This window comes from Lepisosteus oculatus, chromosome 14 (genome assembly GCF_040954835.1).
Source record: "Lepisosteus oculatus isolate fLepOcu1 chromosome 14, fLepOcu1.hap2, whole genome shotgun sequence".
In the NCBI taxonomy this organism is placed as follows: Eukaryota; Metazoa; Chordata; class Actinopteri; order Semionotiformes; family Lepisosteidae; genus Lepisosteus; species Lepisosteus oculatus.
This window is the reverse complement of record NC_090709.1, coordinates 45,206,705-45,225,366: the sequence shown is the minus strand read 5'-3', so window position 1 is coordinate 45,225,366 and position 18,662 is coordinate 45,206,705. Positions and strand designations below refer to the sequence as shown.

General features: G+C 49.6%; 1 protein-coding gene and 7 non-coding genes across 8 annotated transcripts in view; all 8 read right to left on the bottom strand.

Annotated features, from left to right (window-relative positions):
• The window catches only part of LOC138243434 (uncharacterized), a 421,149-nt gene that overhangs the window by 167,078 nt on the left and 235,409 nt on the right, over positions 1-18,662 (bottom strand). The gene's annotated exons all lie outside the window — the stretch shown is intronic.
• trnap-agg (transfer RNA proline (anticodon AGG)) lies at positions 1,249-1,320 on the bottom strand. The gene has a single exon. It is a non-coding gene; the product is annotated as a tRNA-Pro (tRNA).
• On the bottom strand, positions 3,433-3,504 carry trnap-agg (transfer RNA proline (anticodon AGG)). The gene has a single exon. It is a non-coding gene; the product is annotated as a tRNA-Pro (tRNA).
• On the bottom strand, positions 5,622-5,693 carry trnap-agg (transfer RNA proline (anticodon AGG)). Its single transcript has one exon. It is a non-coding gene; the product is annotated as a tRNA-Pro (tRNA).
• On the bottom strand, positions 7,811-7,882 carry trnap-agg (transfer RNA proline (anticodon AGG)). The gene has a single exon. It is a non-coding gene; the product is annotated as a tRNA-Pro (tRNA).
• trnap-agg (transfer RNA proline (anticodon AGG)) lies at positions 10,000-10,071 on the bottom strand. The gene has a single exon. It is a non-coding gene; the product is annotated as a tRNA-Pro (tRNA).
• On the bottom strand, positions 12,189-12,260 carry trnap-agg (transfer RNA proline (anticodon AGG)). The gene has a single exon. It is a non-coding gene; the product is annotated as a tRNA-Pro (tRNA).
• On the bottom strand, positions 14,378-14,449 carry trnap-agg (transfer RNA proline (anticodon AGG)). The gene has a single exon. It is a non-coding gene; the product is annotated as a tRNA-Pro (tRNA).

Below are 18,662 nucleotides of genomic sequence, written 5' to 3'. Positions count from 1 at the left end.
TTTTCTAAAGAACATTCACATTCAGAAATAAGTCAAGAAATTTGCCATTACTTTCGCTCGCACTGCTGTCAGCCTGCCCATGTTGCCAAAGAAAGATTCACTCGGCGTCAACATGACAGAACAGCGATCACTTGAAAGCAATGTTCCACACTCCGTAAGCAAGAACTTCAGTGTTTGCAGTCACCCGATATGCCGATAGTCAAAGGAGCGCAAAACACGAAGCGTCAAAAGACAAGATGAGTTGATGGAAAGAGCGTTGAATTGATGAGCACAAAAGTTCAGCTCGTACAATAGGCAACGAAGGTCTCAGCGTCGTTATCGCACTTGAAAGGACTGCCTTGCAGACCAAGGGCAGTGGGCGGTGCCCGGTAAGAGGGGCAGAGGCGGTAAGACATGATGCCGAGACGCATGAAGCGAGGGGGATTAGCTGAAATGGTTGAGCGCTCGCTTAGCATGCAAGAGGTAGCGGGATCGATGCCCGCATCCTCCAGGTCTGAGTTTGGATCTCCGGAAGCCCGGTGCTCTTGTTTAGCTTCTGCGACTTCTGACAGGTGCTCCTCCGTTGCGGAGAGAATGTCCTTCAGTTGTCAAGCGTTGAAGGGCCACACCTCCTTCCCAACCTCAGTCTGCACTGAGTGCGTCTCCGGCATTTTCTCGTCCAATTTGTCAGCTTAGCAAGTGAAAAGTATATCCGAGTGAAAACAGTGCTGATAATACTCTCACGAATTGTTAGAAGACGTGCTTTTGATCATCGATTGCTTAACAATCACATTCGTTCGACTTGAGCCATCAAGCTCGTAGTTTTCCTTCAAATCTTGAAAGCTCTCAGTGAGAACATCATAGGCTGCAGGACGCCCCGTAACTTGATTACTTCAACAGAAAGAAGAGCAGACAGCTCGACAAATATGTGAGGCGCAGAGAGCGCAAGGCGAGCCGCACACGTTTCGGTGGCTGAGAGAGGGCAGTTTTTGCTTCTGCATTTCCCAAGTAAGGACGCATGACAACAAGCGATCGCGGTGCTCATCTACGACACAGTGGTGATGAGTTTTCAGTACGTGTTCTTTTGAACGAGCAATGAGGTTGCCGCCTTGGACAGCTGACTGCACGCTCTCATTGTGCCACGTGATGAGAATTCACCAGGCTCGTTCAGTCATTAGTCACATTCCATCGTTTGCTATAAGCAGACGCTGCGAAGTGATGTGGATATCAGTTCCCAGTCTTGTGGAAGAGGAGGAAAAGAGCACACAAGGGCTCGTCCGGGAGTTGAACCCGGGACCTCTCGCACCCTAAGCGAGAATCATACCACTAGACCAACGAGCCACAGCAGCACTTTCCATTTCAATCTGTCAGCGAGCTTGAGGATGGGGAGAGGCGCCATTCGCTCGTCCAGTCAGACCTTCATCAATAAGTCAAGAAAGCTGCAATTACACGACTGCCTTGCAGACGAAGGGCAGTGAACTGTGCCCGGTAAGAGGGGAACAAGCGGCACTAGGTGACGCCGAGGCATAAGTCCCAGCGAGGGGGGTTGGCTTGTATGGTACAGCGCTTGCTTTGCATGTGGGAGATAGCAGGATCAATTCCCGCATCCTCCAGGTGTGTGCTTAGAGCTTGATGTGCCGAAAGGTGTCCTTTAGCCTGTGGTCCCGCCTTACATGGAGAGCATCGTGCAGCTGTCAAGCGTTTCGCAGCCACGCCCCCTTTTCTTCTTCTCTCTGGCTTAAGCGTCACTCCGCCCCTCTCTCTTGACATTTCATGTCAGCATGTCAGAAGTCCGAGTGACATTTTTAATGGCTGAGTGAGGGCACGATGCTGAAGCAGAGAGGCCACTTCAGCCACAGAGACTTGTGCTAGGTGAGATCTGAAAGACGGACTCGCAACAGAAACAGACCAAAAATGTATCGGTGAGATCAAAAGGCAAATGCAACATTCAGCAGAGGGCGTCTAAAGATTAGGGAACGGGCGACTGAAATCCATGTGAGGCAAACTTTCGGGTGTGTGTACTGCAGCTGGGCTTGTTGGCGTAATTGGTAGTGCGTCAGTCTCGTCATCTGAAGGGCCTGAGTTTGATCCTCACACGGGGCAGGGCTGCTTCCTCTCTTGCTCTTTTCAAACACTTGCGGCAACTGTTCGCTCATAACCACGTCTGGAATGCGTGACCTTTACACGGGCGAGAAGCAACGCCGCATCCCTTTTCTAAAGAACATTCACATTCAGAAATAAGTCAAGAAATTTGCCATTACTTTCGCTCGCACTGCTGTCAGCCTGCCCATGTTGCCAAAGAAAGATTCACTCGGCGTCAACATGACAGAACAGCGATCACTTGAAAGCAATGTTCCACACTCCGTAAGCAAGAACTTCAGTGTTTGCAGTCACCTGATATGCCGATAGTCAAAGGAGCGCAAAACACGAAGCGTCAAAAGACAAGATCAGTTGATGGAAAGAGCGTTGAATTGATGAGCACAAAAGTTCAGCTCGTACAATAGGCAACGAAGGTCTCAGCGTCATCATCGCACTTGAAAGGACTGCCTTGCAGACCAAGTGCAGTGTGCGGTGCCCGGTAAGAGGGGCAGAGGCGGTAAGACATGATGCCGAGACGCATGAAGCGAGGGGGATTAGCTGAAATGGTGGAGCGCTCGCTTAGCATGCAAGAGGTAGCAGGATCGATGCCCGCATCCTCCAGGTCTGAGTTTGGATCTCCGGAAGCCCGGTGCTCTTGTTTAGCTTCTGCGACTTCTGACAGGTGCTCCTCCGTTGCGGAGAGAATGTCCTTCAGTTGTCAAGCGTTGAAGGGCCACACCTCCTTCCCAACCTCAGTCTGCACTGAGTGCGTCTCCGGCATTTTCTCGTCCAATTTGTCAGCTTAGCAAGTGAAAAGTATATCCGAGTGAAAACAGTGCTGATAATACTCTCACGAATTGTTAGAAGACGTGCTTTTGATCATCGATTGCTTAACAATCACATTCGTTCGACTTGAGCCATCAAGCTTGTAGTTTTCCTTCAAATCTTGAAAGCTCTCAGTGAGAACATCATAGGCTGCAGGACGCCCCGTAACTTGATTACTTCAACAGAAAGAAGAGCAGACAGCTCGACAAATATGTGAGGCGCAGAGAGCGCAAGGCGAGCCGCACACGTTTCGGTGGCTGAGAGAGGGCAGTTTTTTCTTCTGCATTTCCCAAGTAAGGACGCATGACAACAAGCGATCGCGGTGCTCATCTACGACACAGTGGTGATGAGTTTTCAATACGTGTTCTTTTGAACGAGCAATGAGGTTGCCGCCTTGGACAGCTGACTGCACACTCTCATTGTGCCACGTGATGAGAATTCACCAGGCTCGTTCAGTCATTAGTCACATTCCATCGTTTGCTATAAGCAGACGCTGCGAAGTGGATATCAGTTCCCAGTCTTGTGGAAGAGGAGGAAAGGAGCACACAAGGGCTCGTCCGGGAGTTGAACCCGGGACCTCTCGCACCCTAAGCGAGAATCATACCACTAGACCAACGAGCCACAGCAGCACTTTCCATTTCAATCTGTCAGCGAGCTTGAGGATGGGGAGAGGCGCCATTCGCTCGTCCAGTCAGACCTTCATCAATAAGTCAAGAAAGCTGCAATTACACGACTGCCTTGCAGACGAAGGGCAGTGAACTGTGCCCGGTAAGAGGGGAACAAGCGGCACTAGGTGACGCCGAGGCATAAGTCCCAGCGAGGGGGGTTGGCTTGTATGGTACAGCGCTTGCTTTGCATGTGGGAGATAGCAGGATCAATTCCCGCATCCTCCAGGTGTGTGCTTAGAGCTTGATGTGCCGAAAGGTGTCCTTTAGCCTGTGGTCCCGCCTTACATGGAGAGCATCGTGCAGCTGTCAAGCGTTTCGCAGCCACGCCCCCTTTTCTTCTTCTCTCTGGCTTAAGCGTCACTCCGCCCCTCTCTCTTGACATTTCATGTCAGCATGTCAGAAGTCCGAGTGACATTTTTAATGGCTGAGTGAGGGCACGATGCTGAAGCAGAGAGGCCACTTCAGCCACAGAGACTTGTGCTAGGTGAGATCTGAAAGACGGACTCGCAACAGAAACAGACCAAAAATGTATCGGTGAGATCAAAAGGCAAATGCAACATTCAGCAGAGGGCGTCTAAAGATTAGGGAACGGGCGACTGAAATCCATGTGAGGCAAACTTTCGGGTGTGTGTACTGCAGCTGGGCTTGTTGGCGTAATTGGTAGTGCGTCAGTCTCGTCATCTGAAGGGCCTGAGTTTGATCCTCACACGGGGCAGGGCTGCTTCCTCTCTTGCTCTTTTCAAACACTTGCGGCAACTGTTCGCTCATAACCACGTCTGGAATGCGTGACCTTTACACGGGCGAGAAGCAACGCCGCATCCCTTTTCTAAAGAACATTCACATTCAGAAATAAGTCAAGAAATTTGCCATTACTTTCGCTCGCACTGCTGTCAGCCTGCCCATGTTGCCAAAGAAAGATTCACTCGGCGTCAACATGACAGAACAGCGATCACTTGAAAGCAATGTTCCACACTCCGTAAGCAAGAACTTCAGTGTTTGCAGTCACCTGATATGCCGATAGTCAAAGGAGCGCAAAACACGAAGCGTCAAAAGACAAGATCAGTTGATGGAAAGAGCGTTGAATTGATGAGCACAAAAGTTCAGCTCGTACAATAGGCAACGAAGGTCTCAGCGTCATCATCGCACTTGAAAGGACTGCCTTGCAGACCAAGTGCAGTGGGCGGTGCCCGGTAAGAGGGGCAGAGGCGGTAAGACATGATGCCGAGACGCATGAAGCGAGGGGGATTAGCTCAAATGGTGGAGCGCTCCCTTAGCATGTAAGAGGTAGCGGGATCGATGCCCGCATCCTCCAGGTCTGAGTTTGGATCTCCGGAAGCCCGGTGCTCTTGTTTAGCTTCTGCGACTTCTGACAGGTGCTCCTCCGTTGCGGAGAGAATGTCCTTCAGTTGTCAAGCGTTGAAGGGCCACACCTCCTTCCCAACCTCAGTCTGCACTGAGTGCGTCTCCGGCATTTTCTCGTCCAATTTGTCAGCTTAGCAAGTGAAAAGTATATCCGAGTGAAAACAGTGCTGATAATACTCTCACGAATTGTTAGAAGACGTGCTTTTGATCATCGATTGCTTAACAATCACATTCGTTCGACTTGAGCCATCAAGCTCGTAGTTTTCCTTCAAATCTTGAAAGCTCTCAGTGAGAACATCATAGGCTGCAGGACGCCCCGTAACTTGATTACTTCAACAGAAAGAAGAGCAGACAGCTCGACAAATATGTGAGGCGCAGAGAGCGCAAGGCGAGCCGCACACGTTTCGGTGGCTGAGAGAGGGCAGTTTTTGCTTCTGCATTTCCCAAGTAAGGACGCATGACAACAAGCGATCGCGGTGCTCATCTACGACACAGTGGTGATGAGTTTTCAATACGTGTTCTTTTGAACGAGCAATGAGGTTGCCGCCTTGGACAGCTGACTGCACACTCTCATTGTGCCACGTGATGAGAATTCACCAGGCTCGTTCAGTCATTAGTCACATTCCATCGTTTGCTATAAGCAGACGCTGCGAAGTGATGTGGATATCAGTTCCCAGTCTTGTGGAAGAGGAGGAAAGGAGCACACAAGGGCTCGTCCGGGAGTTGAACCCGGGACCTCTCGCACCCTAAGCGAGAATCATACCACTAGACCAACGAGCCACAGCAGCACTTTCCATTTCAATCTGTCAGCGAGCTTGAGGATGGGGAGAGGCGCCATTCGCTCGTCCAGTCAGACCTTCATCAATAAGTCAAGAAAGCTGCAATTACACGACTGCCTTGCAGACGAAGGGCAGTGAACTGTGCCCGGTAAGAGGGGAACAAGCGGCACTAGGTGACGCCGAGGCATAAGTCCCAGCGAGGGGGGTTGGCTTGTATGGTACAGCGCTTGCTTTGCATGTGGGAGATAGCAGGATCAATTCCCGCATCCTCCAGGTGTGTGCTTAGAGCTTGATGTGCCGAAAGGTGTCCTTTAGCCTGTGGTCCCGCCTTACATGGAGAGCATCGTGCAGCTGTCAAGCGTTTCGCAGCCACACCCCCTTTTCTTCTTCTCTCTGGCTTAAGCGTCACTCCGCCCCTCTCTCTTGACATTTCATGTCAGCATGTCAGAAGTCCGAGTGACATTTTTAATGGCTGAGTGAGGGCACGATGCTGAAGCAGAGAGGCCACTTCAGCCACAGAGACTTGTGCTAGGTGAGATCTGAAAGACGGACTCGCAACAGAAACAGACCAAAAATGTATCGGTGAGATCAAAAGGCAAATGCAACATTCAGCAGAGGGCGTCTAAAGATTAGGGAACGGGCGACTGAAATCCATGTGAGGCAAACTTTCCGGTGTGTGTACTGCAGCTGGGCTTGTTGGCGTAATTGGTAGTGCGTCAGTCTCGTCATCTGAAGGGCCTGAGTTTGATCCTCACACGGGGCAGGGCTGCTTCCTCTCTTGCTCTTTTCAAACACTTGCGGCAACTGTTCGCTCATAACCACGTCTGGAATGCGTGACCTTTACACGGGCGAGAAGCAACGCCGCATCCCTTTTCTAAAGAACATTCACATTCAGAAATAAGTCAAGAAATTTGCCATTACTTTCGCTCGCACTGCTGTCAGCCTGCCCATGTTGCCAAAGAAAGATTCACTCGGCGTCAACATGACAGAACAGCGAACACTTGAAAGCAATGTTCCACACTCCGTAAGCAAGAACTTCAGTGTTTGCAGTCACCCGATATGCCGATAGTCAAAGGAGCGCAAAACACGAAGCGTCAAAAGACAAGATGAGTTGATGGAAAGAGCGTTGAATTGATGAGCACAAAAGTTCAGCTCGTACAATAGGCAACGAAGGTCTCAGCGTCGTTATCGCACTTGAAAGGACTGCCTTGCAGACCAAGGGCAGTGGGCGGTGCCCGGTAAGAGGGGCAGAGGCGGTAAGACATGATGCCGAGACGCATGAAGCGAGGGGGATTAGCTCAAATGGTTGAGCGCTCGCTTAGCATGCAAGAGGTAGCGGGATCGATGCCCGCATCCTCCAGGTCTGAGTTTGGATCTCCGGAAGCCCGGTGCTCTTGTTTAGCTTCTGCGACTTCTGACAGGTGCTCCTCCGTTGCGGAGAGAATGTCCTTCAGTTGTCAAGCGTTGAAGGGCCACACCTCCTTCCCAACCTCAGTCTGCACTGAGTGCGTCTCCGGCATTTTCTCGTCCAATTTGTCAGCTTAGCAAGTGAAAAGTATATCCGAGTGAAAACAGTGCTGATAATACTCTCACGAATTGTTAGAAGACGTGCTTTTGATCATCGATTGCTTAACAATCACATTCGTTCGACTTGAGCCATCAAGCTCGTAGTTTTCCTTCAAATCTTGAAAGCTCTCAGTGAGAACATCATAGGCTGCAGGACGCCCCGTAACTTGATTACTTCAACAGAAAGAAGAGCAGACAGCTCGACAAATATGTGAGGCGCAGAGAGCGCAAGGCGAGCCGCACACGTTTCGGTGGCTGAGAGAGGGCATTTTTTGCTTCTGCATTTCCCAAGTAAGGACGCATGACAACAAGCGATCGCGGTGCTCATCTACGACACAGTGGTGATGAGTTTTCAGTACGTGTTCTTTTGAACGAGCAATGAGGTTGCCGCCTTGGACAGCTGACTGCACGCTCTCATTGTGCCACGTGATGAGAATTCACCAGGCTCGTTCAGTCATTAGTCACATTCCATCGTTTGCCATAAGCAGACGCTGCGAAGTGATGTGGATATCAGTTCCCAGTCTTGTGGAGGAGGAGGAAGAGAGCACACAAGGGCTCGTCCGGGAGTTGAACCCGGGACCTCTCGCACCCTAAGCGAGAATCATACCACTAGACCAACGAGCCACAGCAGCACTTTCCATTTCAATCTGTCAGCGAGCTTGAGGATGGGGAGAGGCGCCATTCGCTCGTCCAGTCAGACCTTCATCAATAAGTCAAGAAAGCTGCAATTACACGACTGCCTTGCAGACGAAGGGCAGTGAACTGTGCCCGGTAAGAGGGGAACAAGCGGCACTAGGTGACGCCGAGGCATAAGTCCCAGCGAGGGGGGTTGGCTTGTATGGTACAGCGCTTGCTTTGCATGTGGGAGATAGCAGGATCAATTCCCGCATCCTCCAGGTGTGTGCTTAGAGCTTGATGTGCCGAAAGGTGTCCTTTAGCCTGTGGTCCCGCCTTACAAGGAGAGCATCGTGCAGCTGTCAAGCGTTTCGCAGCCACGCCCCCTTTTCTTCTTCTCTCTGGCTTAAGCGTCACTCCGCCCCTCTCTCTTGACATTTCATGTCAGCATGTCAGAAGTCCGAGTGACATTTTTAATGGCTGAGTGAGGGCACGATGCTGAAGCAGAGAGGCCACTTCAGCCACAGAGACTTGTGCTAGGTGAGATCTGAAAGACGGACTCGCAACAGAAACAGACCAAAAATGTATCGGTGAGATCAAAAGGCAAATGCAACATTCAGCAGAGGGCGTCTAAAGATTAGGGAACGGGCGACTGAAATCCATGTGAGGCAAACTTTCCGGTGTGTGTACTGCAGCTGGGCTTGTTGGCGTAATTGGTAGTGCGTCAGTCTCGTCATCTGAAGGGCCTGAGTTTGATCCTCACACGGGGCAGGGCTGCTTCCTCTCTTGCTCTTTTCAAACACTTGCGGCAACTGTTCGCTCATAACCACGTCTGGAATGCGTGACCTTTACACGGGCGAGAAGCAACGCCGCATCCCTTTTCTAAAGAACATTCACATTCAGAAATAAGTCAAGAAATTTGCCATTACTTTCGCTCGCACTGCTGTCAGCCTGCCCATGTTGCCAAAGAAAGATTCACTCGGCGTCAACATGACAGAACAGCGATCACTTGAAAGCAATGTTCCACACTCCGTAAGCAAGAACTTCAGTGTTTGCAGTCACCTGATATGCCGATAGTCAAAGGAGCGCAAAACACGAAGCGTCAAAAGACAAGATGAGTGGATGGAAAGAGCGTTGAATTGATGAGCACAAAAGTTCAGCTCGTACAATAGGCAACGAAGGTATAAGCGTCGTCATCGCATTTGAAAGGACTGCCTTGCAGACCAAGGGCAGTGGGCGGTGCCCGGTAAGAGGGGCAGAGGCGGTAAGACATGATGCCGGGACGCATGAAGCGAGGGGGATTAGCTCAAATGGTAGAGCGCTCGCTTAGCATGCAAGAGGTAGCGGGATCGATGCCCGCATCCTCCAGGTCTGAGTTTGGATCTCCGGAAGCCCGGTGCTCTTGTTTAGCTTCTGCGACTTCTGACAGGTGCTCCTCCATTGCGGAGAGAATGTCCTTCAGTTGTCAAGCGTTGAAGGGCCACACCTCCTTCCCAACCTCAGTCTGCACTGAGTGCGTCTCCGGCATTTTCTCGTCCAATTTGTCAGCTTAGCAAGTGAAAAGTATATCCGAGTGAAAACAGTGCTGATAATACTCTCACGAATTGTTAGAAGACGTGCTTTTGATCATCGATTGCTTAACAATCACATTCGTTCGACGTGAGCCATCAAGCTCGTAGTTTTCCTTCAAATCTTGAAAGCTCTCAGTGAGAACATCATAGGCTGCAGGACGCCCCGTAACTTGATTACTTCAACAGAAAGAAGAGCAGACGGCTCGACAAATATGTGAGGCGCAGAGAGCGCAAGGCGAGCCACACATGTTTCGGTGGCTGAGAGAGGGCAGTTTTTGCTTCTGCATTTCCCAAGTAAGGACGCATGACAACAAGCGATCGCGGTGCTCATCTACGACACAGTGGTGATGAGTTTTCAGTACGTGTTCTTTTGAACGAGCAATGAGGTTGCCGCCTTGGACAGCTGACTGCACGCTCTCATTGTGCCACGTGATGAGAATTCACCAGGCTCGTTCAGTCATTAGTCACATTCCATCGTTTGCCATAAGCAGACGCTGCGAAGTGATGTGGATATCAGTTCCCAGTCTTGTGGAAGAGGAGGAAAAGAGCACACGAGGGCTCGTCCGGGAGTTGAACCCGGGACCTCTCGCACCCTAAGCGAGAATCATACCACTAGACCAACGAGCCACAGCAGCACTTTCCATTTCAATCTGTCAGCGAGCTTGAGGATGGGGAGAGGCGCCATTCGCTCGTCCAGTCAGACCTTCATCAATAAGTCAAGAAAGCTGCAATTACACGACTGCCTTGCAGACGAAGGGCAGTGAACTGTGCCCGGTAAGAGGGGAACAAGCGGCACTAGGTGATGCCGAGGCATAAGTCCCAGCGAGGGGGGTTGGCTTTTATGGTACAGCGCTTGCTTTGCATGTGGGAGATAGCAGGATCAATTCCCGCATCCTCCAGGTGTGTGCTTAGAGCTTGATGTGCCGAAAGGTGTCCTTTAGCCTGTGGTCCCGCCTTACATGGAGAGCATCGTGCAGCTGTCAAGCGTTTCGCAGCCACGCCCCCTTTTCATCTTCTCTCTGGCTTAAGCGTCACTCCGCCCCTCTCTCTTGACATTTCATGTCAGCATGTCAGAAGTCCGAGTGACATTTTTAATGGCTGAGTGAGGGCACGATGCTGAAGCAGAGAGGCCACTTCAGCCACAGAGACTTGTGCTAGGTGAGATCTGAAAGACGGACTCGCAACAGAAACAGACCAAAAATGTATCGGTGAGATCAAAAGGCAAATGCAACATTCAGCAGAGGGCGTCTAAAGATTAGGGAACGGGAGACTGAAATCCATGTGAGGCAAACTTTCCAGTGTGTGTACTGTAGCTGGGCTTGTTGGCGTAATTGGTAGTGCGTCAGTCTCGTCATCTGAAGGGCCTGAGTTTGATCCTCACACGGGGCAGGGCTGCTTCCTCTCTTGCTCTTTTCAAACACTTGCGGCAACTGTTCGCTCATAACTACGTCTGGAATGCGTGACCTTTACACGGGCGAGAAGCAACGCCGCATCCCTTTTCTAAAGAACATTCACATTCAGAAATAAGTCAAGAAATTTGCCATTACTTTCGCTCGCACTGCTGTCAGCCTGCCCATGTTGCCAAAGAAAGATTCACTCGGCGTCAACATGACAGAACAGCGATCACTTGAAAGCAATGTTCCACACTCCGTAAGCAAGAACTTCAGTGTTTGCAGTCACCCGATATGCCGATAGTCAAAGGAGCGCAAAACACGAAGCGTCAAAAGACAAGATGAGTTGATGGAAAGAGCGTTGAATTGATGAGCACAAAAGTTCAGCTCGTACAATAGGCAACGAAGGTATAAGCGTCGTCATCGCATTTGAAAGGACTGCCTTGCAGACCAAGGGCAGTGGGCGGTGCCCGGTAAGAGGGGCAGAGGCGGTAAGACATGATGCCGGGACACATGAAGCGAGGGGGATTAGCTCAAATGGTAGAGCGCTCGCTTAGCATGCAAGAGGTAGCGGGATCGATGCCCGCATCCTCCAGGTCTGAGTTTGGATCTCCGGAAGCCCGGTGCTCTTGTTTAGCTTCTGCGACTTCTGACAGGTGCTCCTCCGTTGCAGAGAGAATGTCCTTCAGTTGTCAAGCGTTGAAGGGCCACACCTCCTTCCCAACCTCAGTCTGCACTGAGTGCGTCTCCGGCATTTTCTCGTCCAATTTGTCAGCTTAGCAAGTGAAAAGTATATCCGAGTGAAAACAGTGCTGATAATACTCTCACGAATTGTTAGAAGACGTGCTTTTGATCATCGATTGCTTAACAATCATATTCGTTCGACTTGAGCCATCAAGCTCGTAGTTTTCCTTCAAATCTTGAAAGCTCTCAGTGAGAACATCATAGGCTGCAGGACGCCCCGTAACTTGATTACTTCAACAGAAAGAAGAGCAGACAGCTCGACAAATATGTGAGGCGCAGAGAGCGCAAGGCGAGCCGCACACGTTTCGGTGGCTGAGAGAGGGCAGTTTTTGCTTCTGCATTTCCCAAGTAAGGACGCATGACAACAAGCGATCGCGGTGCTCATCTACGACACAGTGGTGATGAGTTTTCAGTACGTGTTCTTTTGAACGAGCAATGAGGTTGCCGCCTTGGACAGCTGACTGCACGCTCTCATTGTGCCACGTGATGAGAATTCACCAGGCTCGTTCAGTCATTAGTCACATTCCATCGTTTGCCATAAGCAGACGCTGCGAAGTGATGTGGATATCAGTTCCCAGTCTTGTGGAAGAGGAGGAAAAGAGCACACGAGGGCTCGTCCGGGAGTTGAACCCGGGACCTCTCGCACCCTAAGCGAGAATCATACCACTAGACCAACGAGCCACGGCAACACTTTCCATTTCAATCTGTCAGCGAGCTTGAGGATGGGGAGAGGCGCCATTCGCTCGTCCAGTCAGACCTTCATCAATAAGTCAAGAAAGCTGCAATTACACGACTGCCTTGCAGACGACGGGCAGTGAACTGTGCCCGGTAAGAGGGGAACAAGTGGCACTAGGTGACGCCGAGGCATAAGTCCCAGCGAGGGGGGTTGGCTTGTATGGTACAGCGCTTGCTTTGCATGTGGGAGATAGCAGGATCAATTCCCGCATCCTCCAGGTGTGTGCTTAGAGCTTGATGTGCCGAAAGGTGTCCTTTAGCCTGTGGTCCCGCCTTACATGGAGAGCATCGTGCAGCTGTCAAGCGTTTCGCAGCCACGCCCCCTTTTCATCTTCTCTCTGGCTTAAGCGTCACTCCGCCCCTCTCTCTTGACATTTCATGTCAGCATGTCAGAAGTCCGAGTGACATTTTTAATGGCTGAGTGAGGGCACGATGCTGAAGCAGAGAGGCCACTTCAGCCACAGAGACTTGTGCTAGGTGAGATCTGAAAGACGGACTCGCAACAGAAACAGACCAAAAATGTATCGGTGAGATCAAAAGGCAAATGCAACATTCAGCAGAGGGCGTCCAAAGATTAGGGAACGGGCGACTGAAATCCATGTGAGGCAAACTTTCCGGTGTGTGTACTGCAGCTGGGCTTGTTGGCGTAATTGGTAGTGCGTCAGTCTCGTCATCTGAAAGGCCTGAGTTTGATCCTCACACGGGGCAGGGCTGCTTCCTCTCTTGCTCTTTTCAAACACTTGCGGAAACTGTTCGCTCATAACCACGTCTGGAATGCGTGACCTTTACACGGGCGAGAAGCAACACCGCATCCCTTTTCTAAAGAACATTCACATTCAGAAATAAGTCAAGAAATTTGCCATTACTTTCGCTCGCACTGCTGTCAGCCTGCCCATGTTGCCAAAGAAAGATTCACTCGGCGTCAACATTACAGAACAGCGATCACTTGAAAGCAATGTTCCACACTCCGTAAGCAAGAACTTCAGTGTTTGCAGTCACCCGATATGCCGATAGTCAAAGGAGCGCAAAACACGAAGCGTCAAAAGACAAGATGAGTTGATGGAAAGAGCGTTGAATTGATGAGCACAAAAGTTCAGCTCATACAATAGGCAACGAAGGTCTCAGCGTCGTCATCGCACTTGAAAGGACTGCCTTGCAGACCAAGGGCAGTGGGCGGTGCCCGGTAAGAGGGGCAGAGGCGGTAAGACGTGATGCCGAGAAGCATGAAGCGAGGGGGATTAGCTCAAATGGTAGAGCGCTCACTTAGCATGCAAGAGGTAGCGGGATCGATGCCCACATCCTCCAGGTCTGAGTTTGGATCTCCGGAAGCCCGGTGCTCTTGTTTAGCTTCTGCGACTTCTGACAGGTGCTCCTCCGTTGCGGAGAGAATGTCCTTCAGTTGTCAAGCGTTGAAGGGCCACACCTCCTTCCCAACCTCAGTCTGCACTGAGTGCGTCTCCGGCATTTTCTCGTCCAATTTGTCAGCTTAGCAAGTGAAAAGTATATCCGAGTGAAAACAGTGCTGATAATACTCTCACGAATTGTTAGAAGACGTGCTTTTGATCATCGATTGCTTAACAATCACATTCGTTCGACTTGAGCCATCAAGCTCGTAGTTTTCCTTCAAATCTTGAAAGCTCTCAGTGAGAACATCATAGGCTGCAGGATGCCCCGTAACTTGATTACTTCAACAGAAAGAAGAGCAGACAGCTCGACAAATATGTGAGGCGCAGAGAGCGCAAGGCGAGCCGCACACGTTTCGGTGGCTGAGAGAGGGCAGTTTTTGCTTCTGCATTTCCCAAGTAAGGACGCATGACAACAAGCGATCGCGGTGCTCATCTACGACACAGTGGTGATGAGTTTTCAGTACGTGTTCTTTTGAACGAGCAATGAGGTTGCCGCCTTGGACAGCTGACTGCACGCTCTCATTGTGCCACGTGATGAGAATTCACCAGGCTCGTTCAGTCATTAGTCACATTCCATCGTTTGCCATAAGCAGACGCTGCGAAGTGATGTGGATATCAGTTCCCAGTCTTGTGGAAGAGGAGGAAAAGAGCACACGAGGGCTCGTCCGGGAGTTGAACCCGGGACCTCTCGCACCCTAAGCGAGAATCATACCACTAGACCAACGAGCCACAGCAGCACTTTCCATTTCAATCTGTCAGTGAGCTTGAGGATGGGGAGAGGCGCCATTCGCTCGTCCAGTCAGACCTTCATCAATAAGTCAAGAAAGCTGCAATTACACGACTGCCTTGCAGACGAAGGGCAGTGAACTGTGCCCGGTAAGAGGGGAACAAGCGGCACTAGGTGACGCCGAGGCATAAGTCCCAGCGAGGGGGGTTGGCTTGTATGGTACAGCGCTTGCTTTGCATGTGGGAGATAGAAGGATCAATTCCCGCATTCTCCAGGTGTGTGCTTAGAGCTTGATGTGCCGAAAGGTGTTGTAGATTATGCCTGTGCTCCTTCGAGCAGGGGGGAATTAACCCTGCTGGCTCTGACGGCGAACGCAGTCGCTTTAGCAACTTTTTGCTCAGAGCGACTTTGGACATCATACTCCCAGGCTTTCTGCACGAATCTCTTGATATCAGTCATTTTCATGGTCTGTGCATCTGTATGCATTAAGATCATCTTTCTGACTGACGGGTGGAGATTCGCAATGAATAAACCCTTGAAATGTGTGTTCTCTTCGCAACCCTCATCATTTCGCCCTGCAAAATAAGTTCGTCTAAGTCTCTCGTAATATTCGCGAGGGGACTCTGCTCTCTCGTGCTTAATGTTAAGAGCGGCGGCTATCGCAGCAGTCGGGTCAATAAATGCACTGTATTCTTCGATAAGTGCTTGACAAAGCTGCTCAAAGTCATTACAGACTTCTTTCATCTGCCTAGCCATCCACTCATGTACAGCTCTGCTGGTAGTTTTCCTGACCAGAAACACTTTCTCCTGTTCTGTGGCGTTTGGCAGGTACTGCAGGTAATACCTGAGGTCTTGAATATAACTCTCATTATTCTCTGACACTGCGGGGTCAAATCTCTCTATGTCCTTCGCTAGCTCTCTCAGAGAATGGAGATTTATTCTCCTAGCTTCTCCGCTGACGGAGATATGGAAGAGATCGTGGTCAGACCTGTCGCTGCTAGAGAGAGTGCTTAATAGCGACTCGAATTCAGACCTTTTAGCAACCATCGTTAAACTTAAAGAGTATTACTTTTAAGTACGAAATCACAGTTTTACCACAGAAAACCACAAGATCAAGTATGCAATCAACCCGGTAGATCGCAAATGATCACAAAACAATCAAGCACTGCTTAAAGAGCAAGGGGAACTTTTTCTTTCGGCTTTCAGCACACTGTATTGTCGTGTATGAAACCCGCGGCGTTTTATATTGAATTATTCCGCTTGGTTGACTCATTTCAGTCTTGCCACGCCCGTGCCAGGGACGCCAAATAATGTAGGGAAAACTGGTTCAGGGATGCCAAATAATGTATATTATGCCGGTTCAGGGACGCCAAATATGTAATCATAGTGGCTCTCTGAAGGCACCAGTTCTGTAGGGTTTGGGCATTTACTGAGACAATTATTAATTGTAGCAGTAAATCACAAAGTTGATTCTTTTGATGGCTTTAGAATCCAACCATGCGACATAACTCAAACAACGCGCACACACAGGTACTAATACACGAGGATACATTTATTAATACATAGAATATGCATATAAACCTAACAGATCTTATCGAGAGGGTTATCAGAATACAAAAGATATATATTCAATCAGTTACAAAGAGTTATACATATCAAGAGGACATACGTTCAGTATATCATTCATTAAGACCGTTTCGTAAAGTGAACTTGGTTACAACTTCTACATTAGATACTCAAAACAAGTACATAACTCTTAGGAATTAAATTGATATCAACTGGTTTGGATAACAATTGAATTCTCGAGCTGTAATGCATTGAAGTTGAATACTCATCCAATCTCTGGGGATTCAGATCTCCTGCGGGCACAAAGAAACAGTTGCAGGCCGTTGCTGTCCAATCCGCGCTCTCTGGCTCGGTGCCAGGCTGTGCTGTGCGACTTGCGACGGTGCGCTGCTGATGCTCATTGTTGGCTTTAACTAGCAAAGTTTGTGCACAGGAGAAAAGATGACTGTGGGTCCCAGCAAGTCAGGAAGAGGACCGGTTCGTTCCTGATGAAGAGCTAGTTCTGAATAGTGATTCAGCTTTCCACAGTTCCGACCTGTTCACGAGGCCTGCTGCTGGTTACTCTCTGGCAACCTCCACTCTAGACTCTTAGAACAAAGGAAAGTTCTGGCACTCGGACACACTGGCCGTTCCGTGGTTGTCCGGGCTGAGTCTCAAGATGGTCAGGAGGCGCGCTGCGAGAATGTCCTGCCCTTGGGAGCCTTCTGCTCCTGGGCCGTCCTGCCCTGGAATTCTCCTTTGAATTCCCTTTAGAATTGTTGGATCTGAATCTGAATCTGAATCTCACAGGCTCTCTGTGTTGCCTGTTTTTACCTGGAGGAACTTTAGCTCATTGATTGGCTGAAAGTTCCATGGGCATCAGAGTCCCACGTGGGTTACTCGGCCCTACCAGTCCCTGATTGGTTGATCAAGGTGAGATATGAGTCACTTAGTCCTGACACTTAGGAATGCAATCCAGATGTCCAACTCGCACTCCCTAGACAGATAGGCGCCAATGGGTGACCATTGATCATGATAGCCAGGCTTAGCTAAGTGCATCCCCCTTTGGGAGCTGTCCTTGGACCTTAAATCACCTTGCATGAATGGTTTCTCTGTGGCTGCACCACAGAGATGAACAGAGAAATGAGGCCTAATTTGGGAAAGCTCAGAAACACTTAATTCTGCCTTATTATTAAGTCTCGCCGCTACATATCCCCCCTTTTTGAAGGTCACGAGGTCCTGAGGCGTTGTTGCCTTCAAAACAAAACAGAGTTAAGTGATGTCCCTTGCCATTAGAACATTAATCTTAAATGTCTACATTACTCCTCGAGAATTCATACCGGAACCAGCATTGGATACAAACAGGATGAATAACATCTGGAGTATGTATAAACACGGTAGGAGACATTATCTCAGTCTAGGAATTACACATCAGGAAGTTCACTGTCAATATCTGATACCTCTGTGGTAGATATTTGGGGAGAAGTCACTTCCTTTCTTTTGACATGCTACCTTTGACTCATTCATGCTACCCAGAGTACATCTTGATGTGAGAGTACATCATTCAGAGTACACTGTCAGTCATGATCCAGCTACCTGGCAGTAGTGTTACAATAACAACAGTTCCTGTTCCCAGCCCCCGATAAACCACAACACCTGTGTTGGGTATCTGCTAGGGTGGTTTGGAGGTTTGTTCCATTAAAGCAAACTAACTACCTGTACCTCTTCAGGGCTTACTGTTTCTTGGATTTCTATCCAATTGAATAGTGTGGCACCTGAAGGCATCTTAGACCTCAAGTTTGGTCTTATATTGTCTGGTTCCAGACCGTACAGTGTTAAGTTACCATGCTGTACTATGGCCTCCTCGGGAACTTACAGGAAAACTATTGGTTAGATAGCTGCATTGTGGTAGCTGTATCATGCCCGTCACAAGTCATAGTGTCAGTTAAATGTGGTGTGCTGACCAGCCATTTACTTCCCACCTGCTCTTCATGGGGTTCATTAACCTCCCTCTGCTCGTTAGTAGCTTTACACCCTTCATTGGTGAATCGTTTAGACACAGCCAATGGATAGCTTTGGTAGCCATACCCATCTCAAGATTTGGAACCGAATTCAATCTTGGATTGCCTTCTGGGTGAGCTATGAGCGATGGGGTTAATGTCACACACTCCTCTACTGAGAAGAGTGGAATCAAGTGGGTTGGGATTTGTGCCGTGGTTAGACTGGTTACAGTGGCACTAAACTCCCTTAACAGGTCTTGTGTCAACATTCTGGCCTGTTGCACACAAGCATAAACCCACTGTATAACACCAACAATCATGTCCACTGTTTGGGGAATAAGGTTTAACCCTGTTGCATAGGAAGTTGCCTGTAGGGTTTTCCCTAAGCTTTCCAACTTTTGCTGCTGTTGATACAGTCTGTCACTACCCTCTGGCATCTCTGACACCTGCCTTCTTGGGGCAGTCAGGGTGAGAGTGCCAGTAGCACACAAACCTACCAGAAAAAGCAAACGTGCAACAGTGGCGGCAGCAATCAGTCCTCCCAAAAGTCTTTTCGGGTGGCTGATCCCAGTCATCTCCTTCTGGGTGACTGTTGCCTTTCTAAGCTGGCGCAGCATGTACATGGTGTCTTCCTCAGTATGCCATGTGGCATCTTGGGCACCAACCTCCT